The sequence below is a fragment of the Otolemur garnettii genome, unplaced genomic scaffold (genome assembly GCF_000181295.1).
Source record: "Otolemur garnettii isolate 467f Iridium unplaced genomic scaffold, OtoGar3 scaffold00074, whole genome shotgun sequence".
NCBI lineage: Eukaryota > Metazoa > Chordata > Mammalia > Primates > Galagidae > Otolemur > Otolemur garnettii.
In genome coordinates, this window is record NW_003852469.1 from 3,211,201 (window position 1) to 3,238,705 (window position 27,505).

A 27,505-nucleotide genomic window follows, 5' to 3' on the forward strand; every position below is an offset into this window, starting at 1 on the left:
CTCTCTCCTTCCCAAGCTTCAGGAGTCAGCTCCCGGGGCTAGGAAGAGACAGAGAGGAGGGAAGACTGTCCCCATCCCATAGAGGCTCACAATCCAGCAAAGAGGAAAAAGATTTAAACAACAGCAACAACAACAAAGCACACAAAACCAGCCCCAGATGACATGGGTTGTAATGGGACTCCGGGCATGATGACTGAGGACCTCAGAGAAGAACATGCCTACTGGGCCTCGGGACCCCAGGACAAAGTGACATGGTGCGATCAGGAGCAGGAGGGGTGGGTGAAGGGGGGTAGGCGAGGGGTCTCCAGGAAATGCGACTAGAAGGAGGCAGCCTGCTGAGGAACGTGAACTTCATCCTGTGAAAGAGCAGATTTTCATTCTGAAAACATAACTCTGGGGTGAGGGTGACCCAGGAGGCAGCGGGGGCCATTAAGACAGGAGCCTGGTGTATATGTAGCTGCCGGCAAGCCAGGCAAAGCCTGCCGTCACTTGCAGCTTTTGCCAATTCCTTTGGTGTAAAGTCCTTCCACTGTGGCTGAGTTCAAGCTACCAGTAGAAGGGGCTGAATTCAAAACTGGGAAGAGATGGGCTCCACTGGCTCATGAAAACTGGTTCCAACACACCACTGCCTGAGCCATGAGAGACCCCAGGGGAGGAGGACAGATCTCGGGGTCCCTGGCCTCAAGCCGGCCTTGGTCTTTTCATGCCCACTTGGTTCCTACAGTGTCATCACCAGCCACTTCAAGATGGAGATGCATGAGGTACATGGGAAGCACAGAATTTCAAAACACGTCCCTTTCTCCAGGAAGCATTTCTCTCTAATCCCCTGAAAGCTGTCATTTCTGAAACTCCACTGTCACCTTTGAAATCCCAAACTAAATTCTCTGACTTCTTCTCATGACCTCAGGTTTTTCCTTTTCTCCCAACCACCAACTCCTGCCAACCTCATTTCCTTCTCTGAGTGGGTTTCCGAGGTGCTTGTTGAGCAGGGAAATTTGGCGCAGAGATGAATTAGTGCTTTGGTCGGGTGTTTCGCCGAGCTCTTCCCCATTTTCTTGAGAGGTGAATGAGATGGCCTGATGACAGGCGAGTGCATTGGTAGCTGGTCACGTGGTTTCTTCTGTGTCACCCTGGAGGGCTGACTGTTGTTTAATTGCCCCAGTTAACATTTTCCAATTGGCTATGGAGGAGATTGTGGTTATCTTATAAGAAGTGCCAGGTTGAGCATAGTATCAAGAGAGATTATATATCATTTTAAGGGTTGATCAAAAAAGATGTATGGAATCCTGGTCTTTTCATGTCAGACTAGCACGACATGCCAAATTTTAACAAAATGTGGTAGGGCGCGATGGCTCATGCCTGTAATCCTACCACTCTGGGAGGCCCAGGCAGGTGGATTGCCCAAGCTCATGAGTTCAAGACCAGCCTGAGCCAGAGCATGACTTCATCTCTAAAAATAGCCACGTGTTGTGTTGGGTGCCTGTAGTCTCAGCTTCTTGGGAGGCTGAGGCAAGAGGATCACGTGAGTCCAAGGGTTTGAGGTTGCTGTGAGCTGTGACACCACTACAGGGCAAGAAAGTGAGAGTGTCTCAAAAAAAAAAAAAAAAAAAAAAGAAAGAAAGAAAGAAAGAAAGAAAGAAAGAAAGAAGAAAAGAAAAGAAAAGAAAAGCACACATGCACACAAACAAATTTAACAAAATGTAACTGTGAAGTGGGATATGTGTGATGCCCTTTCCATAGATTTAAAACAACAACAACCACTCTTCCCCAGTCTGAGATGATGAAGTTGTGGCTTAGCAACTGCATGGATTAAAAAATAGGACTTAGGCAAACTGTAAAGTCACTATTAGTCACTAAGATGTGACTGCCAAGAAAAGTGTTGGGGTTACTAGAAAACCCCTACAAGAAGGCCCGTGATTCCCCCTGGGCTCTTCCCACATGTGACCACACTTCAGCAGTCCATACTGAGGGGCCCCAGGGTTTGAGAGGCTGCGTTCCGGGACAAAGTCATTCAGAACCCCGGGAGCTTGGGTTCCCTGTCACACAGTGCAGACCCTTCAAACTAAAGGGAGAAGTGGGTGCTGGGAAGGCGGGATGGATTGCTGGTTTCCAGTGTTGTAGGGCTGTCCTGTCAAAGACGGATACAACCCCTTCATCCATGTCAAGGTTAAGAACAAATGCAATAGATGGGGGCGGGGCGGGGAGATCTTTGTATGATGTGCCAACACTGAGTGTCCCTGTATAGTGTTTGTGCTACCTTGCTGGTGTCTCCCAAGGCAGATGCCACTCCTATTTTGAGGGTGAAGAAAAGGGACAGAGAGACTTGCCTGAATCTTCTTTCCTAAAAGTGGCAAGGGCAGAACAAGAACTCAGATTTCCCATCATAACTCAATGAGTACACGCAGCCTAAGTCCCATCAATGAACCCCTGACTGTGAGCCCTCAGGCTTATATCCATGCCAAAGAAGACAGTCAGGGGAACCTGCCATTCTGATGTAGCCCCCAGAATTCTGCTCAAATACTCCTTACTCATAAGCTTAATCAGCTTCCAGCCACGCAGTACTGAAAGGGACATAGGCTTTTGAAATGGTAACATGTATATAATGATAGATATGTAAGGTTGTGTAAAAGTGCATTTAATAATACATTTAATAGAAAAAATTGGTGATAAAAAGAAAACTCAAGTACCTTTTCTTAAGCAGAAAGTGTAACCATGACCCCAGGCCTAACGGTGCTTCTCTAACCATCTTTAAAACAACAAAAACATCCTCTTGAATAAACTTCTCCCTGTCAACCCCTCTGTCTCTCTCTTCCTTTTATACACAAAACTGTAACTGTGTAAAGAAAGGAATATATTAATTGGCTTGACTGTAATAATCACCTCGCTGTATATGTATATCAAAACATGCTATACACCTTAAATATATACAATTTCAGTTAAAAAATTCAAAGAATCCCTTAGGATGTTATTTACAAATACACAGGGGCTGGGCCCTACCCCAGAGATCTTCGTTCAGCAGGTGGGGTCAGGGCATGGGAGGTCTTTACAGTATATACCCTGGTGACGCCAACATGCATGTAGACAGTGTGAGAAGCCCATAGGACCAAGTTCTGTTTAAGATTATGTTCCTGATCTAATGATAACTTTTTCGCCATTAGAATCCAGAGCCTCAGGAATGTCGCTCTCGGGCTGTCTATTGGATGTAGAGTACTGGCATCTGAATTACACCAGAGTCCTTGTTGCTGTAGGGCGTGGCAGGAAAGATCCCAAACCTAAGGCCCTCTACACACTGTGTGATCTGTGGACAGTAACTTTACCAACCTCAGTTGCCTTACCCTGAAATGGTACCTACCTTTTAAGTTGTTATTAGGATGGAATGATCTTGTGCCACTGCACTGGCGTGCCAAGACGTGCTAGGGCCACCACATTCAGGCACCAAGATGCGCTATTGCCACTGCATTTGGGGTCCAAGAGGTGCTAGTGCCACTGCATTGGTGCACCAATACGCACTAGTGCCACCGAATTGGCAAGGAAAGATGCGCTAGTGCCACTGCATTGGTGCGTTGGTGTGAACGCGGGTGCTAGAGCCACTGCATAGGCATGAAAACTCATGCTAGTGGAATTGCATTAGTGCGAAAACTTGTGCTAGTGGCAATGCATTGGCGTGAAAACTCGCACTAGTGTCACTGCATTGGCCTGGGTTCACGCCAATGCAGTGGCACTAGTGTGAGTTTTCACACCAATGCACTGGCTCTAGCACCTGGATTTGCACCAATACAGTGGCTTAGTGTCTGGGTTCACGCCAATGCAGTGGCACTACAGGACTGTGTGTGGTACTATGACCAGCATGCGGTACTAAGACCCGCCCATGATACTAAGACTCGTGTGCAGTACTAACACCCACGTACTGTACTAACACCTACATACAGTACTATGACCCAAATGTGGTACTAAGACCCGTGAACGGTACTAAGACCCACATTCGGTACTATGACAAGCGTACGGTACTAACACTTGTGTATGGTACTATTACCCACCAGTGGTACTAACATCCACGCGCAGTAATATGACCCGCACGTGGTACTATGACCTGCGGATGGTACTATGACCATACAGGGTCATGCAGTTTTCGAAACTGGGCACTAGAGCCACAGCATTGGTGCGAAATCAGGTGCTAGAGCCACTGCATCATTATGAAACTGGGCACTAGAGCCACTGCCTTGGAGGGAAAACTCGTGCTAGTGCCACTGCATTGGCTAAAACCGCATGCTAGAGCCACTGCATTGGCGTGACACCGGGTGCTAGAGCCACTCCATTGGTGGGAAACTGGGTACTAGAGCCACTGTATAGGCACAAAACCAGGTGCTAGAGCGAGTGCATTGGCGGGAAACTGGGTGCTAGAGCCACTCCACTGGTGGGAAACTGGGTGCTAGAGCCACTGTATAGGCACAAAACCAGGTGCTAGAGTGAGTGCATTGGTGGGAAACCAGGTGCTAGAGCCATTGCATTGGTGGGAAACTGGGCGCTAGAGCCACTGCATTGGAGCTAAAACTCACGCTAGTGCCACTCCATTGGCATAACACCGGGCACTAGAGCCACTGCATAGGCACGAACCAGGTGCTAGAGCCAGTGCATTGGCGTGAAAATTTGAGCTAATGGCACTGCATTGGCATGAAACCGGGCACTAGAGCCACTGCATTGGCATGAAACCAGGAGCTAGAGCCAGTGCATTGGCATAAAAATGGGCGCTAGAGCTGCTGCATTGGCTGAGACATTGGCACTAGAGCCACTTTATTGGTGCAAACGTGGGCATTAGAGCCACTGCATTTACATGCCAAGACATGCTAGTGAGCAATGCATTGACACACCAGAACACGCTTGTTACCACTGCATTTACACAGCACTGAGCTTCCCACCGCTGCATTTACACGCCAACACACGCTGGGGAGCACTGCATTTACGTGCCAGTGGCTTTTACGAATAGAACCTCGGATTGTGAATTCCTCCTTAGGTCTCAGAGATGTGAGAGGAAGGGTGGAAAGGGAGAGGGGCAAGTAGATGGTGCCTAGAGGTGGTGTGTATGGGGGGAAGGTATCGCATGAGATTATCTCTGCCTGTGTGGCACGTCTCCCCACAGCCTAGTGGCTGAAACAGCAAATGTTTATGGTCTGACAGTTCGTGTAGGTCAGACCCATGGGCACACCTTAGCTGGGTTCTCTGGCTCAGGCTCCTCTGTGAGGTTGCAGTCAGGGATATGGTCTTATCTGAAGGCTAGGCTGGAGGGACCCACTTCCAAGCTCTTAGGTGGCTCTTGGCAGCTGAGGGTCATTGCTGGCTGTCAGCTAGAGCCAGGACAGTCACCACACCACAGCTGGCTCCCCAGTAAGCAAAAAAGAGTGATGGGAACAGAGAGCTCCCGAGACAGAATTCATGTCTGTCTGTACCCTGATCACAGGAGTGGCCCCCCACCAATTCTGCAGTATTCCATTTATTAGACTCAAGTCACTAGGTCCAGCTCACATTCAAGGGGAGAGGACAGCACAAGGGTGTGACCACAAAGAGGCAGGACCACTGGGGTCATCTCTGTTCACTACAGAGCTTGAGGGAGAGGACCCGCCCCAGGCTCAGCCCTGGCCCATACTTCCGAAGAAAGAGATGGGAGGGTGCAGTGTGGCGGGGGAGGCTGTTTCTACCTCCTTTGCACCAATGTGCCCAGACCCAGGTCATGCAGGTGGAAAAGCTGAAATGAAAATCAGAGAAACCTGGTTTCTTGTACCCTCAATGAATCCCCAACAATAAATTAAAAAAAAAAAAGCTGAAATGAAGCCTTTCTTGGTTACCACCCTGCCCCTGTGGGGTCCTACACCTGAAAGGGGGAAGTTGACACAGGGGAGAGGAGGACGGAAGTATGGGGTTATACACCCCAACATGACAGCCATTGGATCAGACCTTCCCAGTGAAACGAAAGACCCTCCAAGGGCTCCAAAGGCAGCACCGTGTCGTAAGAGGAGCTCCAGATATGGTAAGAGCAGGGGGTCTGGGCTCTGGCCCTCGGGAAGCCCTAATAGGCTGTGTGTCTGAGGGCAAATCACATGCTCTCTCTGGGCCTCAGTCTCCCTATCCGAGGGTCAAAGTTCTATCATGCAACATGGATGAAAGGTGAAGGAATAGAGATGACCAGAGGCTTGTCCTGACCACCACCAACTGTCCCCGTCCCTAGCAGCCCTCACCCTCCCCTCTCTCCTGAGCACTAGATTCCCTGGTCCCCCTTCCTGTACTCACATAGCCCAGCCCTGCAGCCCTTCCCCTCACTGAGCCAGCCTGGATTGGAGCAGTCTGGGCTTGAGCAGGGGGCTGAGCAGATGTTCAGGGCCATGGCTGGGGACTGTTCTCCTAATACCAGGGGCTAGAGCTGGGGTCTGGGCTCTTGCCTCTTGCTTTTCTCCTCAGGCAAGTGGGAAAAGATGCTTACAGATTCCAAGTGGTGGCTCCCCACGCAGCTCTGCTGCTAAGGCGCACTTCCATGTGGGGACTGGGGCTATGTACCTGACACCTGCCACGCCTACTCCCAGCCAGCCCTCCCTTGACCACCCCAGTAGTCCCATGCTAGGCCTCTGTGGGCTCCTGCTTCTTGGCCCCATAGCATGCATTCTCTCTCACAGGCCCTTCCTGCTGGATCTTTCTGGATCTTTCCTCCCACCCTCCAAGCAGGAAGGAACACGCTTTGTTCCCTGCATTCTCAGTGTCCAGGAAGCATGTGGATGCTGCGTAAATGTAGTTGAGTGAACTAAAAATATCAATAATAGTAACAGAAACACTTAGAGTGTGGCTAGCATTCTTCTGAGAGGCACACCATTAACGCAGTTAACCCTCACCACACCCTGAGTGCAGGTGCCGTTATTATCCTCATGACACGAATGGGTGAATGAACACCATGTTCTTTCCATGGGAAGGCACCGACTGAAGAGAGATCAGACCCATTACCAGGCATAAAGCACAAGAGGCGCCATACTGAGTGTCCCCTGTTACATACACTTCTTTTGATTATTGCAACAGCTTGGGGAGGTAAAAAGGGCAGAAATATTGTTATAATCCCCATTCTCCTGACTGGTACATGTATCGGTCAGGACAGACAAGGTTAAACTGAGTAACAAACAACCCCCACGTATCAGTGGCTTAAAACAACAAGGTTTATTCCTCGCCCCTACTCCATGTTCATTGCAGGGCTGGGGACAGGGCTCTGCCTCATGTTGCCCTCCCTGCAGAGCCCACTTGAATGTCCCTAGTTGGGGGGGGGGAGGTCACTGCACCAAGGACCGGGAGCTGAGGGAATTACACACTAGTTCACAGAGCGCAAGTGCATATCCAATGATTAACTTGAGAAGTAGGACATGTGATCCTCAGTGGGCCCAGAAGATGAAACTGTGCCTTTTGGTGAAAGGTACTAGGCTAAGTGTGTCATTTGTGGGGAGTGTGTCCAGTCCTGAGCACAGGGAAGAGACACTAAGCTCAGCAGAGTCTGACCCTTGAACACACCTTCTGAGAGGGAGGCAGACAGAGAAAATTACAATCCAACTTGGCGAGGGCTCCACAGAAGAGGGGGTGCTCCTGGGAACCCCTTCCCAGGCCCCCCAAATCAGAAGAGGCTCCTGAGATAACTGATATCCATGTTAAAGATGGCTGCATCTGGCTGGGAGCCTAAACCTCAGTGGTTAGGATCCCCAGTGTATGTGGATACACTGGGGTGGTAAATTTGAACCCGGCCCAGGTCAGCTAAACAACAATGACAACTACAACAAAAAGATAACCAGGCATTGTGGTGGGCGCCTGTAGTCCCAGCTACTTGGGAGGCTAAGGCTGGAGAATCACTTAAGCCCAAGAGTTTGAGGTTCCTGTGAGCTGTGACATGATAGCATTCTACCGAGGGAGACATAGTGAGACTCTGTCTCAGAAAAAAAAGTCACAGAAATATCTATATCAATATCTATTGCTAGTTTAATAGAGATTACCCTGAATGTGTAGATTCGTTTATGTAGTATGGCCATTTTAACGTTATTCTTTCTGGCAAGTCACAAACATGGAATGTCTTTCCATTTTTTCATGCATTCTATTTCTTTCATTTTAGTATTTTACAGTTTTCTTTCTTTTTAAATAATTATTTTTTATTAAATCATAACTTTGTACATTGATGCATTTATGGGGTTCAGGGTACTGCTTTGATATACAATGTGAAATGTTTACATTGAACCAAGTAACATATCTATCACTTATACTCATTTCTTAATATTTTACAGTTTTCATTGTAGAATCTTTTACCTAGTTGGTAAAATTTATTCCTGGTATTTTATTATTTTTTGTAGCTATTGTAAATGGGATTGCATTATTTATTTATTTATTGCTAGGTTGTTTTACTTTTACATGTTGATTTCCTATCCTACAACTTTACGGTTTTTTTTTTAATCAGATCTAAGAGTTTTTTGGTGGAATCTTTGGGTTTTTCTCTATCCCTTACCATATATAAAAATAATTTCAAAAAATTAATTTCAAAATTAATCATAGAATTCCAAACAATAAAACTACTAGAAAAAAACATAGAACAAATGCTTCAGGACCTTGGCCTGGGAAGTTTTATTAGATAAGACTTCAAAAGCATAGGAAATTAAAAAAAAAATAGGCAAATGAGATTTTATCAAACTAAAAGCTTCAGTACAACAAAGGAAACAAGCAACAGAATGAAGGGAAAATCTGTAGAATGGGAGAAAAATTTGCTTGCAAACTATTCATCTGACAAGAGACTAATATGCAAAATATACAAAGGACTCAAACAATTAAATAGCAAAGGAAACAATAAAAAAACAAAAGCAAAAAAAAGCCCACAAATAATTTGATTAAAAAATGGGCAAGAGATCTGAAGAAACATTTTCAAAAGAAGACAGACACATGGGCAACACATAAATGTAAAAATGCTTGACGTTGCAATCATCAATAAAAGGCAAGTTACTACAGTGAGGTATCATCTCACCCCAGTTAGAATGATTATTATCAAAAAACCAAAAGCAATGAATGGGGGTGAAGATGCTAAGATAAGAAAACTTTTATACACTGTTGGTGGGAATGTAAATTAGTACAACCATTATGGAGGTTCCTCAAAAAACTAAAAATGGGAACGACTGTGTGACCCAGTAATCCCCCCACTGGGTGTTTATACAAAGAAAAGGACATCAGTATATTTTGAAGAGATAGCTGCATCCCCGTGTCTACCGCAGCAGTATTCACAATAGCAAAGATATGGATCAGCCTAAACATCCACCAATAGATGAATGGATAAAGAAAAACTGGTACGTATACACAATGGAATATTATTCTGCTATAAAAAGAATGAAATCCTGTCATTCATGGCAGTGTGGATGAGCTTGGAGGACATGATGTCAAGGGAAGTTAAGTCAGCACAGAAAGATAAATACAGCCTGTTCTCATATGCGATAGCTAAAAAATGTTGAACTCATAGAAGTACAGAAAATTGTGGTAATTAGAGGCTGGGCAAGGCCAGGAGGAGGGTGATGGGGAGAAGGTAGCTAATGGAGACAAAATTATAGCCTGATGGGAGGAGTAAGTTCTAATATTCTATAGCACCGTAGAACAAATTTATATATATAGTCAACAATAAATGTATTGTATATTTTCAAATTGAATGTTTCTTTTTTCCTTTTGCAGTTTTTGGCTGGGGCTGGCTTTGAACCCACTGCCTCCGGCATATGGGGCCAGCGCCCTACTCCTTGAGCCACAGGCACCACCCCGGATTTCGAATGTTTCTAACACAAAGAAATGATAACTTGTTCTTGAGGTACTAAATTTGCTCGTTACCCTAATTTGATCATTACATATTGTATACATTGAAATAGTACTCTGAACTCCATAAATATGTATAGTTATTATGTATCAATTTAAAAAATTACTAAAATTAAAAGAAGATCTACTTTCTTACCACATTTCAAGTACATAAGACAGTGTGATTAACTATAGTCCTCACACAGCACATTAGCTCTATAGGACTTATTCATTCTACATGAATAAGACTTAGGCCCCTTCGACCAACATCTCTCCATTTACCCACCCCTCTAACATCTCAGGTATTTTTGATGCTTACCCGGTGAGGGTTAAGAAAATGCTGGTTCAGGTCCTTAACTCACAGTGAGAACTGGGAGACTAAATGGTGAAGTCGCCTAGGCTACAGGCCTCCCCGCTGGAGCGGAATTCAAAAAGTATTCTGAGGAATGATAGATCCCAGGGAACTACAGTTCTGAACTGCAAGCCCTTCCTGGGAGTCTCTGAGCCTCTTATTTCAGAATACAGCAGTGGTTTCTGTTTTAGTTTCTTATTACCCAAGCCCTCTATTGGGAAATGGGCAGAAAGAGAAGAAACAAGCGGCTTCAATTTTTCACAGCTCAGAAAATTTGGGGGAACTTTGGTCCAAAGTAGGGAAACCCTGAGTGTAGTGGCAAAAAAAATCTCCCAGCAGATAGGTCTTCTCGGGCAGGCTTCCCAAGCACTTCTCAAAGGGTACCAGGAGTCTTCTTCCCTGTTTTTCTTTTTTTAAAAAATTAAATACAAGGGAAAACCCAACAGAAATTTTTCTGAGCATGAAGAGTAGCAAAATTGCTGTTATCCTTTTAAAAGAGCTAAGGAAAGAGAAGGTCTCACAGACTGAAAAGTCAGAAATATGAACTTAAGGCCACCTCGGTAGCCAAGGCTGGGCAGGGAAAGAAATGACCTTCAGAGTCCCCTGTGGAACACAATTCAGGCCACAAAGCCTTAAGAAAGGGAGTTTATGGACAGAAAACTCAGCAATGTTCCATTGCAACAACCACCACAAAAAGGCCTGGGTTTTCTCCAAGGTGTTGTGTCATTGCCACACAAATACAGAGCCTCACTCATAAATTAATTCTTTTTTTTTTTTTTTTTTGAGACAGAGTCTTTCTATGTCACCCTCGGTAGAGTACTGCGGCATCACAGCTCACAGCAACCTCAAACTCTTGGGCTTAGGTGATTCTCTTGCCTCAGTCTCCCAAGTAGCTGGGACTGCAGGTGCCTGCCACAACACCTGGCTATTTTGTTGTTGTTATTGTTGTTTAGCAGGGTTCAAACCCACCAGCCCCAGTGTATGTGGCCCAGACCCTAACCACTGAACTATGGGCGCCGAGCCACAAATTAATTCCTGTCTGTAATTAATGAGACTACTTAGGCATCTTAAGGTTATATATTATAAAAAATCCCAGAGATTATATGCATGCTCCCCACACAAATGTGCTCCCATGGTTACAACCGAGTCATGTACTGAGGGGAAATAGAGAAATTAAAACAGTTTAGTGGAGAGGAAATGAAATTTTCCCTTTCAGTGTTGGCTGGGATTCAATGATAAATCCTTCTAAAGAATCACTTTGGCTACCTCTGTAGATACGTGAGACCCAAGCTGTAAAGAATGAGGCTCCTATGACCTACTTCCAGCCCCCAAGCACTGACATTCGGTAAGTGGCCACGTTGGGAATAAGGGAGTCTGAATGCTGGGTTCTATTTCTATAAAAATCATGACTCCAGCTCCCCCCGCATCAGATATGAGTCTATGTTTGGCATAACGGTCTCCAGGCCCTTTCTTCCTTTGGCTTTTTGTTCATTGAGGTTTCTGAAGCACACAGGAAGTTAGAAAAAAGAACAGCAACCTACTTCTCTACAGTTTCAGGGTTCACCGCAGACCTGAGGCCGGAGGGAGGGGGGAGAGCCCGGAGTAGAGTGGCTCATGGGGGCTGTGTGCTCAACCCCGTTCCCCTGGTGGGGGAGAGTAGGGTGGGAGTAATCGGGGGGCTAGGTCTGCACCCAAGTTCTACTCTTCTTTTATTGACTGAGAATTTTCCTGTTACCTCTCTCTCACACATATAATCACCAAAGTTGTAAGGTTTTACATCCTTTTGAAGACATCCAACTTAAATCCCAGGAAGATACGCGGTAACTTGGTCAAATCACCTCATTGATCCGACCCCAGTTTTTTCTCATCTAAAGACAGAGGTGATGAAGGGAGAGGAATGTTTTTCCATCAAAGTCTTGAGTGTGAATATGTCAGACTTTTGAAGGCGATAGCTCAGTTCCTGAAACGCTTGAATTCTTCATTGTTTGGCTAAAAATATGTCAACATTTGCAGACCTCCCCCCCCCATTTCTTGGGGGAGAAATGCACCTTCCAGTCTCAGCTGGCCTAGAGCAGAGGCCTCCCAGAGTGTCCTGCTGGATCTAAAATTCTGGGAGCTGAAATCTTTAGCCGCAAGGAGAGACTGCGGCTGGTCTTGCAGGAGGAAAGGGGAAGCTATATAAGACATTGAGATATTAATAAGGGGAAAATATCAACTATGATTATGAACACATCACGGTGGCAGGCAGAGCTAAAGGGAATGAAAGGTGGTTTGTTTTCACTTTGTTTTACAGATGAAAAAACTGAAACCAGAGATGTTAAGTGACTTCCCAGAGACACAAGGCTGAAATCTGGCTTGCAGGGAACGGAGAGGGGTCCCCTATATTGGGTACAACCACAGGACTGAGGGGCCTGAGATTTTTGTCAAGGGTGGGGGCATCTTCCCAGAGTAACTCTGTGGACTGGCCATGCACTGGACACCAGGCACTGAGTTAAACAGAGGAGGAAGTCTGGGTTTTCCAGAACCTTCTCCACCTGATACCTCTCCGACCTTTACCCTGCTCTGCCCACTCTTGGGAGAGGCTTCCTCCAACCTGAGTCAATGTGCTCCCTGCCCAGAAATGGAGTCTACGTTTTAACGTCAGCCTTTGTAGAAATGCCCTCCCCTCTGGCTTGCAGTGCCTGTGGCAGACAGCTCAGCTCCCAGAGCTGTGGACCAACTGACTTCCCTCCTCTCTCCGGGGAGATGCTGGCCCCTCACAGGGAGGAGACGCTCAGAAAAGGGTAAAACCATGCTCTGTAGGAGACGGAAGCTGGGTTAGAGTGCAGGCCTCCCCACAGTGGCCAGAGGAAGTCCAGGTAAACCAAGTTCCTCTCCTCCAGGACATGGAATAATCATGCTCTTGAAGGTCTGTCCTGGCCCAGTCAAATCATCTGGGCCAAATTGTGTTAACTTCCTGGGCCCCAGTGTGCTCACCCACAAAAACTGGGCACATTAACACTACTTTTTCTAGAACTGCACTTGAGGATTGATGAAATAATGTACAAGATGTGCTTATTAAGCTATAAATCTCTAAGGCCAAGTGTTGGCCATGACCACAGATTGTCCAGATCTCTCTGCTTCCCTCAAGCATCTGCATAGTGCAATGATAGGGACCCATTCTGTCTGAAATAACCCATCCATTCCATTTCTGGACCAATTTCAGTACTAAGGAGGTCTTGATGCATTAAAAAGGTTTTTTTTCTACCACTTGTACCCATAGGGGCTAGTTCTGCAGCTGCAGCCACCAGGCTGGGTCATGCCCTCCCAGCTCCTGGTTTGTACAACTCTGGATCTGAACTCAGGGCTGTGGAGTAACAGGAGGCTTTGGGGGCCTTCAGGGGTCATTCCATACCAGGATCACTGGGCTCAGACATGTTTTAGTCTAAACCTTGAGAAGCCCTGAGGAGTCAGATTGGATGAGATCTTCTGATACCAGTGATGGGGACTGGAAGCCGCCAAAGGCCATTCGTGTCCTGGGAGGTGGGGGCTGCCAAGGCCATGGGGACTGGTCTTGGGTTCTGAGGATTTTGGACTTGAATGGGCTTTGAAGGTTGCGAGCTCCTGGACGCTCTCCCATGGCCTTCCAGTCTACAAGCATAGCTCCCGTCTGACGCTCAGGCCATCTGAAGTCTGGTCTCTGCTCGTTTCTGAGCTGAAGTGGCAACCACAACCCCCTTGGTCCCCACAGCACGGGCTGAGCAGACTAACCTCCCACTCTTGGATTCTATTCTTGGCTGTCAACATTGCCATCATTTGCCAAGTGCCTAATTGCGTGGCTGGGAGCCAAGGGAGGGGACGAAGGCTCCGGAACACAGGCTGCCCCGCTTGCTGCCACAACCCACGGCTCTTCTGGGAACAAACAGGTCGCATGGGCAGAATGCTAAACCAGATGCAAGCTGTGCCCCTCTCGTCCACAGCTGAGGGAGGAGGAAAGGGCCCACCGTCGGAGAGGTGTGAGGGGCAGAGGAAAGACTGTGGCCCCAGAGGCAGGAAATCTGGGCCCTGGTCCCCAGCCCTTCACTGCCTGGTAGCCTGTGACTTTAAGACAGTCCATCAGAGCACTGTAGGAGTGAGTGTGGGAAGGGGTCTCGGAGATCATCCAGTTGGGTGGTTTCTAGATCCCAGATGCTCCCCAGGGGGTAACCATCAGAAATACAGGTGCCAGAGAGGGAAAATCAGCTGCCCAAGTCACACACCTGGTTCTGGGCACACATGAGACCAGATGGAGGTCTCCTCATCCAGGCTGCATCCCAGCCCTCAGAGCTGGGTCCTGAGTCCCTGCATGTCCAGGACGGGGCAGGGGGATTTGCTGGTCCCTACCTCTCTACTGCACTGGGATCCCTCCAGTCTGCCAATGAAGGGCTTCTGTCCAACCATGGCACTTCTCTGCGTCTCTGTGTGGTGAGCCCAGGCTCCTGTTTCTCGGCATCGACAAGCACATGCGTCTCCCATCGTGACCGCCGTCTCTGCACCTGCATACCTCGTCATACCTGAGTAAAAGCCTGAGTGTCCTCCAAACATCCCTGCCAGGGTAGGAACCTCTGGGCTTCAGTGAAGTCCCCTTTGGGGGTTGGCACCCCCTCCTAGTCCACCTTGTGTGCTGTGCAAATATTTTCATTGCCTGCAGGTGCTAAACTTGAAAAGGGCATGGAAGCCCCAACCCAGCAACCTTGGGTCTCGCAATGGAATCCTCTCTCCTTCCCTGCTGCCCACAGCCCTGGGCCTCACCACCTGTATACCAGGCACTTCTCCTTCCACTGAGCGCTCGGGGCCAGGGTGTCTGCGTTACGCTCATCACAACGCTGCCTTCTTGCAGTTGTGGGTCCTCGCTAGACTTCAGCCCTCCGGGGCCATGCAGAATTGATTCAGTCCCTCTATCATATCCCCTGAGCTTTTTATAAGCACCAGCTCTGGGCTCCCTAGAGACTTTTCTTCTCCCAACTAAACCCCCAGGTCTACCATTGCACTTCAGAAGTGGAGAGGCATGTTTTTCACTGTGGTTCTAGAACAGCAGTTCTCAACCTGGGGGTCACAACCCGCAGGAACTATATTAAAGGTTCGCGGCATTAGGAAGGTTGAGAACCACTGTTCTAGAAGATTCCATCCCCAGGCTCCACTCTTGAGTAAAAGGTCTCTTCTCCTTCAAGCCTGGAGGAGGAGGAAACCCACTCTCCCCGGAAGGTGCCCATCCTCCCTAAGACCACTTCTGATTTTTCAGAAGTTTTAATGTGACAGCTCTATGTTGTGGATGTCGGTTGGCACAAAGGTACGTGAGATGGGAACCAGGGAAGCCTGCTGCTTCTCCCCTAGACGCTTGCCAAAGCCAATTCTTTCTCGGTTTTTGTCTACTTCCTAATTGGAGGGGACAGAGTTTTTCCACAACCCCTGGCCACTTATCTCACATTTCCTGTATCCAGCATGTCGACAATAACAACTACCATTTGTCAAGCACTTTTTGCGTGTCAGGCATGGGGTTCAGGATGCCTATGTTCTTTCTTACATAATACACATAATGCCCTGGTCACCTCGCGGAGCCCATCTGTGTCCCTAGGTCAGACTTTGCAATGGTCCCTCCCAGGCTGTCTGCCTGCACCAGGACCGGTGCTTGGCTCAGAGGAAGTGCTCAGTGAATTATGCTTGGGTTAAGGAATGAACTCTCCTTCGTTACAGGTGAAAAAATGAAATCTCAGATACTAGATAGCCAGCTACAGCTTGGCATCTATAGCTCAGTGGTTAGGGCACTGGCCTCATACACTGGGGCTGGTAGGTTTGAACCTGGTCCTGGCCTGCTAAATGACAATGACAACAACAAAATAGCCAGGCATTGTGGCAGGCACCTGTAGTCCCTGCTACTTGGGAGGCTGAGGCAAGAAAATCACTTAAGCCCAAGAGTTTGAGGTTGCTGTGAGCTGTGACATGATAGCACTCTATCACGGAGAGACTGTCTCAAAAAAAAAAAAAAAGAAAGATAGCCAGCTAACAGGGATAACAAATGGTGGAGCCAAGACATACCCTCAAGTCACTTGAGTTCAAAACCCACATTCTTGTCTGGGCATGGTGGCTCACATCTGTAATCTTAGTACTTTGGGAGGCCAAGGTTGGAGGATTGTTTGAGGTCGGGAGTTCAAATCCAACCTGAGCAAGAGCCAACTCTACTAAAATTCAAAAACAAATTAGCCAGGCATTGTGGCAAGCACCTACAGTGCCAGCTACTTAGGAGGCTGAGGTGAAAGGGTGTCTTGAGCCCAAGAATTTGAGGTTGCGGTGAGCTACGATGACACCACAGCACTCTACACAAGGTGACAGGGTGAGACTCTGTCTCAAACCCCCTCCCCCTGAACCCACATTCTTTTTTTTTTTTGCAATTTTTGGCTGGGGCTAGGTTTGAACCCACCACCTCTGGCATATAGGGCTGGCGCCCTACTCCTTTCAGCCACAAGCACCTCCCCAAAGCCCACATTCATGATGCTAAACCCCCTCCCAGTATGCAAGGAAGAGCCCAGTCCACTTCCAGTGCCTGACCTTGGCATTCAAGTCACATCAGCAACTCTCTGAGCCCATAGGATGCCCAGAGTGTAGCTGCCTCACCACTCAGAAGGCCGTGCCTACCCTCAGGTTGACAGCTCTGTTCCTGAGCCATAAACTGAGGCTTCTGAAGGCTAATTTGAGTGTCTAACCACATTTCATCTTTAAAAATAAGACAAAACCAAGAGAGGAAACCCACCGCGGCAGTCTCAGATCCCCCTCTTTTGTTAGAGCAGCTTTTAGGTAACGGGGAGTCTGGCAGGTGTGACTCTGAGGCTAACAGGCAAGCCTGCAGGGAGGTTTGGAGGTGACACGCCCATTTCCAGGTACGCTCACCTCTTCGTGTTCTGTTGTTCTTGAGTCACGGGGGTGAAACAGCACAGCAGGCGGGCAGATAATGGACTGGTGTGGAGTGAAGCCAGGGTACAGCTCACAAAAGCTCAGCGTATCTGTCCCAGGACTGGAGCCAGAGACAGAAGGGCTCCAGACAGACAGGAGGAGAGGTGAGAGGGTAGGCTGGTCACTGCCGCACCATCAGACCCACCCACAGGAGAAGGCACAAAAATGGTTGACTACTGACTCCATCGACATTGAATGTGGCCCCAGGCACAACTCTCTTCATTTGCTCCATAGTCCTCAAACCCTTTTGCCTCCCAGGATCTGGAAATCTTCCCTGATTACCCTTCTCTTCCTTACAAGCCATTTCTATCCCTTTGTACGCTTCGTTCTGGACATCTGCTTGTTTAAGATAGTGGTCGATTTCTCCTTCTGTCCCCTGTACCATCAAAGGACAACGACTTCACAACACAGCTGTTCTGCTAGTGACATAACCAGACACAAGGAAAACCACGTGGTTAGGGTGTTATAGCTCCAACCTGAACTCTTGGGGGCTCTGAGACCCTGAACACAGCATGGCCCCAGCAGGGACCTCAGTTTGCCCCATCAGAGCTGGGTTGGGGAGCTGGTCCTGCCCTTAGGTTCTTTGGCTTAAGTTCTTAATCCATGAACTCCTGAGTCACTTGGCACTGAGTCCTTTGCAGGTAAGAGCCTGCCAACCTAGCACAGGGCCTGGTCACCCCAGGTCCCCCAAGATGCCTGTTCAGGGATCCTGTGGTTAGAAGGTGGCCGAGGGAGAGCTGCAGCCAGGGGTGCAGAGGAAGTGGTGTAAGACAAGGCCTTTAGGAACTGGGAAGTGAAGGTTGGAAAACACTGGGAAGAGGGAGGCCATGAAGAGGGAGCTATTCCTTTCTTCTTTTAACCCAGTATCACAGCTCTGTTTATTCTGAGATGCAGCCAGCTGCAGGTCCAAAATAGATATGCTGAGAAACACCTCTAATGACAGAGAGTGTGTCTGCGGGGGACCGAGGTTAGATTAGAACAGCCCTTTTCAGGGGCAGGAGGGAGGAGGCCCAGAGAAGGGAGACACTCCTGGTGCTCACTGCAGCCTAAGGCAGCCCCCGTGCTTGTTCCCCAAATCTCCCAGAGCCTGGGGCTGACACATGACAGAGCAGGACATGGCCCTACGGCCACTCCCAGGCTCCAGTGGTTCCCATGGCCAGGTGAGACTGGCAGCTTTCTTCTCCCTGGACCTGAGTATCCTTTTCAGGCAAGTTTTCTGAGAGCAGGAAAGGTAGTGAGCCTGCCAGAGGAACCAGAGAGCTTGTTAAGCATCTGTGTTAGGAGCTGGCACATGTTTGCACATGGAAGCACAAGGAAAAAGTATACCAGACAGAGTTAAATAGGCGAGAAGATTTCTTTCCAAACTCTTGCAGTAGAGGACAGAGCATAAACTCACTCTGGCCACAGGGCAGGCAGCTGGAGACCTATGGGCAGGCTGAGGGTCAGTGAGTGGATGATTACTAGGAGGAACTCGGTCAGGGAGCTATATGGCAGGGTAGTGGGGGAGAGGGGTGGTCTTTGCTGGGCTGGGCTTTGCAGGCCAAGGATGGGGAGTCAAGAAGAGGGCTCAGAGAAGCTTGGCTAGAGTCTGGTCAAGGAGGGAGGCCTCTCAGTGGAAGGGACTGGAGAGAGAGCTTCCTGCCCCCAGCCCTAAGGGCATCAGTTCTGTCATGCACTTAGCCCTCAGCAGAGTGGAAGGATGGTTCTAGGCCACCTGGGAGTTGGGAACAATGGCAGCACAGACAGGCCAGTCCCTTCCCTAAAGCAGGGCAGCCTGAGTCTTTTTCTGCAGTACCCTATGCTGTAGGATGATGAGGAATCAGATACCTTGGAAGTTTTCCACTTGCAGGGGACTGATCTGGGGTAACTGAGAATGGGAGACCATCTTCTGGGGCCCATAACACATCTCCCTGTTGAGATGGACACTTGGCTGTAAATGAACATCTGGGCACTGGATGTGGCACACTGGAGCTGTTCAGTCCTCACCACTCCCAGCAGGATCATGTATCTGGGACACACTTTCTAGACTTTGTGTTTAACTGCTCAGAATATCAAGCCCTCCAGCTACCTCCTTAGGCCTGCCAGAAGGTCTCTCAGGCAGAGTTAAACAGCTCCCCAAACCAGGATGGTTACTTGGGTCAGTCCTCACAGGACAAAAAGCCCTTGTCATTATTTCCAAATGAGTCTAGTCATGTACTCAGTGTGTGTGTTTAAAACTATTAATTGGTGAAAGCAAACATTTAAACTACATCATAATATTTGCTGCCTTTTTTGGGTATTTCTTCTTCTCTGTTAATCAAGACAGTCGCCAAACAAGGAAGAGACCCAGACTTTTTTAGAACTTTGGAGACCCTGATCTCAGGTACCTTCTACCTCCTCACACTGAGCCCTCAGATGCCTTGCAAGGCCGAGCATGGCCCCCAGCTGCCCCATCCTCTCCTCTCAGCCCATGTCTGTGCCTGAGGCTGTAGCTCCCATTCCCTCTAACCTTCCCTGCACCCACACCTTCCCTGTACATGGACACACAGACACAAACATCCCCTGACACAATCAGAGTGGAGCCTCAGAGCTGGTACTCGGTGTGCTCAGATAATTTCAAAGGCACTTCCTCCCTCCCTTGGCGATATAGGTTCTGTCACAAGAAATTTGCATTTTGCAAAGACTGACCTGTGCAGGAACTCTGCTCAGGAAATACCTTCCTCGGGTGAGAGGTTAGGTGGTAAGGAGAAGTCACTGCCATGCCCAGCTGCCTGCTTGGCACCTGTCTGCAGCTGACTCTAGGATTTTTGGCAAATCCTGGCCTGGCTGTCAGAAAGACTTCCTAACCTTACTTAGGCAAAGGACGACCCACCCAGGGTTCCAACAAGAGCCCTGAGAACCCAAATCTAGAAGTGAGATGTTGCCTGGGCGATTATGCTGTTTACATCGGAGACAAACTGGGTTAGCACAAAACCTAAGGAGCTGGGAAGCGGGAAACCAGCTGAAAGCCCTGCCCTAAAAGATGAAGACAGACTCCCCTGGGGAACGGAGACGGAAGAGGGGGGAGTGGTAGGTACTGAGGGCAGGTCTGCCCTCTGGAAACTAACTGTCAGCTCAGGGATGGAATGGAGTCCCCTGAAATTGTCTAGGCTGTGACTTGGGCCACCCTCAGATCTAAGGCCTGCAATTTGTTTCTTTGAGTTTCAGACTTTTGGTCAATCACAGGAAGTGGAGTGTCGGGTGGGTTGTTGTCCCATGTGACAGAGAAGCTCATTGGTACGTGGTGTAAAGAGATGGGGCGGGTATGCCAGGGCTGAGTGCCAGAGGCCTCATTCTTCTGGAGAGTGTCAACGGAAAACACTATAAAAACACTGGGTGTGATCGGTGTTTGGAACCCTGCTGTCAGAGTTGCTAAGTCTGAAGTTCTTTGTTGCTTTATTTCATATCTGAGTCCTCCAAGGGCCAGTTCCATGGCCTTTGATAGGAAGGCACATCATCAACAACTGCCCTGAACACTCTCCACCACGACGGTTGTCCCAGGCCTTCCTGGTCTTAAGGCCTTTAGCCTCCTATGAGGCCATTCATAATCATCTCAAAACAATGAACAGCTACTGAATATTTGTAATGTACCGATTACAAATGGTAATTCATTTAATCCTTAGAGAAAATAGGTTGGTATCATCCTCTTGCCATGCTATAGATGGGAAAACTCAAGTGTGGTTAAAGTAGCTCCCTCCAGGCTGCAGGGCTGGGAAATAGCAGATGTGGCTCCTCCTCTCTAAATCCTACACCACACCACCTCTTACGGAAACACAGAGGACTTTGTCATAGCATAGAGGAGAGCAGCCAGGGCTCGGGCAGGTACCTACTCTTACTTTATTGGTTCTTTTCCTATAGAAAGATGCTGAGCTTAAGGTGGTGTGGGTCTCTTTCTAGCTTCCTCAGCCTGGGGTTGTACTGCAGAGACTGATTACAACTAATTCAACTAACATCGTAGAGTCGGTGGGTAGACGATTTTTAAGAACTGGGTCAGGGAGTGATGATGGCAGGGTAATGGGGAGAGGCGTGGTCTTGGCTGCACTGGGCTTTGCAGGTGAGCTCTCCATTGCGTGGATAAGAGAGAGCACCAAGGGAGCAAGGAATGATCCAGGGGCTTATAGCCACCTGGGAAGACAGACATCTTCAAAAATAATACCGCGCTGCACAGTGTGCTAAGAGCAAGAGAAGCAGAGATGGACTTGCACGCAGGCAGCTGACCTCACTGCAAGGGAAGGGCCTTTGAGCTGGGCCTTTGAGGCTGGATGGGTTTGTAAACAAGAAGAGGTGGGCCAGAAGGCTGTCAGCACAACTTGGCATGAGTGCGGGCAAAGCGGCAGGAAATTCTGAAGCTTGCTAAGGATTCCGTGAGAAGTGCCAAGGTTTATAGAGGTGACTCTCCTCCCAGCTTATGCGAAGGACAGATTTTCAGAAGATGCTGTAGCAGCAGCAATTTGGTGGCCGGTGTACTGATTTAGGCAAGAATGATTAAAGCCCCACTTGGCGTGGAGCAACAGTAAGGAAAAAGAAGGGCTGGAGATGAAGGAAGGCATCTCAAGGTGGAATCCATGGGAACCGGTAGCCAATTGGAAGAAGAGTCGGTGTTGCCTACAACCTTCTCCAGTCAGCAGGAGCACTGGGAGGGCCGTTTGTCTAGTCGGAATGGGAACGTAGGGCTGGAAAGTTCTGTTTGGGCCTGGGACCATCCATAGGTGGGCAGAGAATGTGGGAAAGTCAATAACGCTTGCTTAACAATAGCTCGAGAAGTCATAGCATCATAGCAGAATTCTTCTTGGTCCTGTAGCAGGGAGTATAAGGCCTCCCCACCCCCACCACACTTATCTCTGCCATCTGAGGCTCCGTTGTGCAAAGCCCTCCTCAAAGTTCATCTCCCTCATGAAGTTTTCTTCATGTCCCTCAGCAAGATGAGCTCCTGGACCCTTTTCTCTCGCTTATAGTGAATGTGCCATGGTCACCTTTTGAGGTTACATGTCCCTCATCAACTGGGAACAGTATGTTACACAGTTCCCCTCAGTAGCATTCAGCAGGGGGCTCGGAATATGGAGGAAGCCATCATTCACCTGGGAGGGTGGAACTGAAAGGCCCTCACCTGAGCGTCAAGGTTCACACTCTGCAGCCATGGGGGACCCTCCTTGGGCACCCCTGGGATGCACCTGGCGGCTCCTGGTGGGGCTCAGCAGTGCAGGAGGCGAGCCGGTGCGAAGCACAGTTCCACCACTTGCTAGTCCTGCAGACTCATTTCCAGCCATCCTGCGCCGTGGAGATGAGAATGTAGCTGTTTTGGAGCCGTGGTGGGGATTCTGCACCAGTACATGTGTGGGATGTGGGGAGAGCGCCAGGCCCGGGCTTAGCCGGCTCTCAGGCTCTCCACCAAGGGCAGCTGCATGTGCGGACGGGTGTCGGGACCCAGAGGCAGGGCTCTGGGGCTAATCTTAGCTTTGTGGTGACCTAGGCATTTCCTCACTTCCTCATCTGTAGTGCTAGGGAGAGTAGTCGTGACCCACAAAACTAGGCGTGGGTGAAAAGGCCAGTAAGAATTCCCATAAACGTGTGTGAGAAACCTACGTGACCACCCCAAGTCAGTCGGCAAGTAGCAGGCACTCCGGCTTTCTGCAAGAGTGGTCATGAAGCCCAACGCAGCCCAGGCCTGGGCCGGACTCGGGGCCTCTGCTTCCCTCAGAGGATGACGTCTGTGATGATGAAGATGAAGATTTGCTACCAGGGCATCGTGGAGTTAGAAGAAGGGCAGGCTAGACCCAAATCAGAACCACAGGGGCTTGGGGTGAGAGGAGTGGTCAGAGACCCTATGGTCCCTACTCCAGCCCACTGGGCACTTCTCGTTAGCCACTTTCCTCTTGAATTCTTCTAACGATGAGGAGCTCACCGCCGCAGTTTGCTCAGAGCTCAGTTATTAGAAAGCCTTCCCTTCTATTCCACCCAAATGTACTTTTCTGAAACCTCGTGGGTCTGCTCTTGAAGATGCACAGAACAAAACCGTGTCACTTCCGCTTACTGACCTTTCAATATTAGAAACAGTTCCTCTGCTCATCCAGGCTTTTTTTCCAGCCCAAACAACCTCAATTCCTTCATACACTTCTTACAAGACATTGTTTTCAGATCCTTGTCTGCCCTGGACATTCCACAAAAGCCTTCCTGGCTGTCTGAAGAGGGGTCTTCAGACCTGATAGGATGTGCAGGTCCTTACCCGAGTCCCCCCCACAATAAAGGGATTTGCCCAGGGTCAGTGGGGCTACTCTGGGCAGCAACGTTTTCTTTGGCGACAGAGGCAGGAGTTCGGGCTATCCTGGGACACCTGCCCCAGGAGCTGATATCACAGAAATTCCCAGGTGATGCTGGCTCACAGGCCTCACTTGTTTGTCACAAAGAATTGGGATGACGCTCGCTGCATTTCTGAACCTCACTTCTACCCACTGGTTCTGGATTTTGAATGAGAATGGCTCTCTGCCTACTGCTGACTCCCTCAGTGACAGGCTCACAAAGCTGGGTCCCCACCCCTCCTGTCCTCTGTCTCTGCAGGGAGGTCTGGGCTGCCACAAAGCGGCTTCAGGCAAAGCCAAAGGGTCCCAAGGAAGCACTGGGGGGAAAATGAAATAGTTTGGGGGCCAGGCTGGGTTGACAAAGCCCCCCAAACAGGCTGTGCCATCCCCTGCTCCTCCTTGTCACCCACAGGGAAGATACAGAACTCCTCCCCAGGTGTGAAGTCCAGTCCTTTCCACTGAGGCCAGAAGAGTGTGTCTGTGTGTAGGGGGGTGGTACAGGGCACTGCCAGTCTGGGGCTCACCAGCACAAGGAAGTGACACATCCCTCCCTGCTGACAGGGAGCTGCCTGTGAGTCACGCCCAGGAAGTGGAGCAGGGAGGACAGGTTGGCCCAGGGGAGAGTGAAGGGGAGGCCCCAGGAAATGCAGGTTCACTGCCAAGGGCTCTACCTTTCCAATGCCCCAGGCCTTGCCTCCAGGACTGTGAACTGGGTCAGCAGAAGGAGGCTCAGTGCCAGACCCGGATTAGCACAGGCCTGCCCAGACTGCTGAGCAATCTGTGTCCATAAAAGGAAGTTCCAGGGGAGAGGGGGCCTGCCCTTCCCACCGGGCAGACCCAGCCCAGCTAGTAAACATCAGATAGGAGCACATTCAGCACGTCACTCCAGAACACATGGAACGTGGGCAGGGGTGGCCACACAGGTGAATCTGAAGATGAGAAAAATTCCCCAGGGATTTTTTCCTGAGGGTGTTTGGAACATCGGGGTTATCAGTGAAGGGTGGTGTGTGGGCATGGAGGTGAGCAAGGGGCTGACAGACCCTGGAGCACTGTCAATGCCGGTGCAGAGGCCCAAGAAACGGCACATCACTGGGAAGACTCAAAATGTAGGGCAACCAGAACGTCAGCAGCACTCGCCACCCCCAGGGCGACCACCTTGGATGAACACCCACTCATGGTTCCAGCCAAGTCCAAGGGTGAGCTAGGGCTGTGCCTTCCCAGGCCAGGGCTCTTGCTCCTTTAAAAAGCCGAGTCCCACCTGCCCTTCCCTACCTCGTGCCCCTGGCCATTAAAAAAACCAGCACACTTTATTTGGAGAATAACCGAGAATACTTCTTCTCAGCTGTTTTCAGCAAGAAGTCTCCAACTCTAGACTCATAGGGCAATAGAAATATAGTTGGGCTTTCTCTCCCTATCTGGCAGGTCCAAAGATCTCAGATGCAGGCTGGGTGCCGTGGCTCGCACCTGTAATCCTAGCACTCTGGGAGGCTATGGCAGGAGGATCATTTGAGCTCAGGAGTTTGAGATCAGCTTGAGCAAGAGCGAGACCCTGTGTCTATCAGAAAGTAGAAAAATAAGCTGGTGTGGTGGCTCATGTACCTGTAGCCCCAGTTACTCTGGAGGCTGCAGGATAGCTTGAACCCAGGAGTACTTTGAGGTTGCTGTGAGGGAGGCTGAGGCCACTGCACTCTATAGCATAGGTGCCAGCATGATCTTCTGTCTCAAAAAACAAAACAAAACAAAAACAGTAACAGAAAAAGAAAAAACTATCAAAAAACCCCAGGTGCAACGTTCCCCTGAGAAGTCTTTCACATCCTTTTTTCTCTTTTTTAAGTTCACAGCAGACACAGTGTGGTTAGGTAATTCATGTTTTGGGGGCGGGGGTACTGTGCCAGGGGAAATCCTGCCCTCTCATTCCCCCCCACACCTGTAGGATTTAGTCACCCCAGAGTCCTGCTTGCTGACCAGGGAGTGAGTTAGCTCACAGGTCACACAGGGTTTCACAGCTGAGAGGGGGGTGGGGGTGTGGAAGGAGGGAGGGCCTGGGAGCAGTCACAACTGAATGCCCATCCTTGGGAGGTCTTCTGCTTCCTTCCTGACCAGATCTCTGCCTGGGTCACTTCTCCCTTTGAGCATCCACTGTCTTATAGCAACACGTGTTTTCTCAGCAGCATTTCCCCGAATTCCAATTTCATGTTTATTCCTTAGCTCTGTTTGATTCAACCCTGTCTTCCCACCCCCACATGTTAAGTTCTGAGAAGTCAGGGAGGATTATGTCCCTTTCTTTACTCATCACTACTGCCCTAGAATCTAGTTGACTTAGTGACGTCTGCTGACTGAATGAATGAAAGTGGGCTTTTCCCAGCATTGGAGTGAGAAGTGTGATTTCCAGCTGCTTTAACATGTGGACCTTATGTAGACTGCCCCCCACCCCCATGCAGAGAATGCCAGACAAACTATACCAAAAAAAGGTCTTCATCACGCGGATGGAGTAAAGAGAAAATTATTAGATATTAGAAATATCCAGAAAAATCCAGAGCAGCAAGTGGGCACTGAAGCTATGGAGGTCACTGGGGTATGAGAGTGTGTCAGTCATGGGCCCTGGAGCTGGGGGATTAATGCTCACGCAGGGTGGTGTCTGCAGGCTTCAGATCCAGTGAGGCAGGGATGGCACACGGCTAAATTGCTGCCCTGGCTACGGGATGTATGTTAGAAACACCGCACCAGCTCCTGGATACGAGGATGCTCCTTGACTTCTGAGTGGAACCCAGTTTAAAGAACAAAAGAAACCCAAGGATATGGGGAAAGGGGAGAGGGAGGGGAGGGGAGGGGAGAGGATGGGTGGAGGGAGGGTAATTGGTGGGACCGCATCTACGGTGCATCTTACAAGGGTACACGTGGAACTTACTAAGTAAAATTAATTACTAAATTTACTAATTTACTCAGTGTAGAATATAAATGTCTTAACACAATAAGAAAATGCCATGAAGGCTGTGTTAATCAGTTTGATGAAAATATTTCAAATTGCATATAAAACCAGCACAGTGTACCCCATGATTGCATTGATGTACACAGCTATGATTTAAAAAAAAAAAAAAGGAATAAATAAATAAACAAAAGCAAGAAAGAAATTACAAATGACAGCCTGTGTCATTCTACCTGTGTGTGATGGGACTTCTAATCCAAGCAATCAAAATAAAAAATCCAGAACGGTGATGGATGATTCAGGCAGAGGAAAAGCTAAACTTTGTTCAGCCAGAGTGACGGATGGTGACGGATGATTCAGCCAGAGAAAAACATTAAAATATGGCTTTACACAATCACATAGAAACTCCCATCCCCCAACCCAAGACAGTCCACACAGGCACCCAACCAAGTCTGAGAAAGGGGCGGCAAGTGCAAATTACAATCGATTAGGAAATCAAGAACTGGAGCCAACAGAACAACTTAGGACTATTAAAAGTACAAATGTAATGTTAAAATAGAGAAAAAAGGTCCGCCAAGTGCAAAGTAATAACCTTAAAGACTAAATCGGGGAGGGCTGAAACCTCATCAACAACAGTTTGGAAGATAGGAGGACAACAGTTAGAGTCAAAGTGTCACCTAATCCTCCCAGTTTTGGAAGGAGGATAATGATACTGACTAATATTAGACTTTCAACTCAAGCATGTGTTAAAAACCAGAGAAAAACATTAAAATATGGCTCGGCACCTGTAGCTCAGCAGCTAGGGCGCCTGCCACATATACTGGAGTTGGTGGGTTTGAACCCAGCCCGGGCCTGCCAAAGAACAACTACAAACAAAAAAAAATAGCTGGGCATTGTGGCGGGCACCTGTAGTCCCAGCTACTTGGGAGACAGGCAAGAGAATCACTTAAGACCAAAAGTTGGGCTCAGCGCCTGTGGCTCAAGTGGTTAAGGCATCAGCCACATACACCTAAGGTGGCAGGTTCGAATCCCCAGCCCGGCCTGCCAAACAACAATGATGGCTGCAACCAAAAAATGGCCAGGCGTTGTGGCGGGCGCCTGTAGTCCCAGCTACTTGGG

General features: G+C 48.9%; 1 protein-coding gene across 2 annotated transcripts in view; it reads right to left on the reverse strand.

Moving 5' to 3' along the window:
* PTK2B (protein tyrosine kinase 2 beta) overlaps positions 1-27,505 on the reverse strand; it is a 110,751-nt gene that overhangs the window by 52,629 nt on the left and 30,617 nt on the right. The window contains exon 1 of one of the 2 annotated variants that reach the window (XM_023515578.1): positions 10,148-10,200. The exons of the other annotated variant lie outside the window; for it this stretch is intronic. The gene's annotated coding sequence lies outside the window, so the exon portion shown is untranslated. Of the gene's footprint in view, positions 1-10,147; positions 10,201-27,505 lie in introns of those variants that run through there. 2 annotated transcript variants of the gene reach the window in all.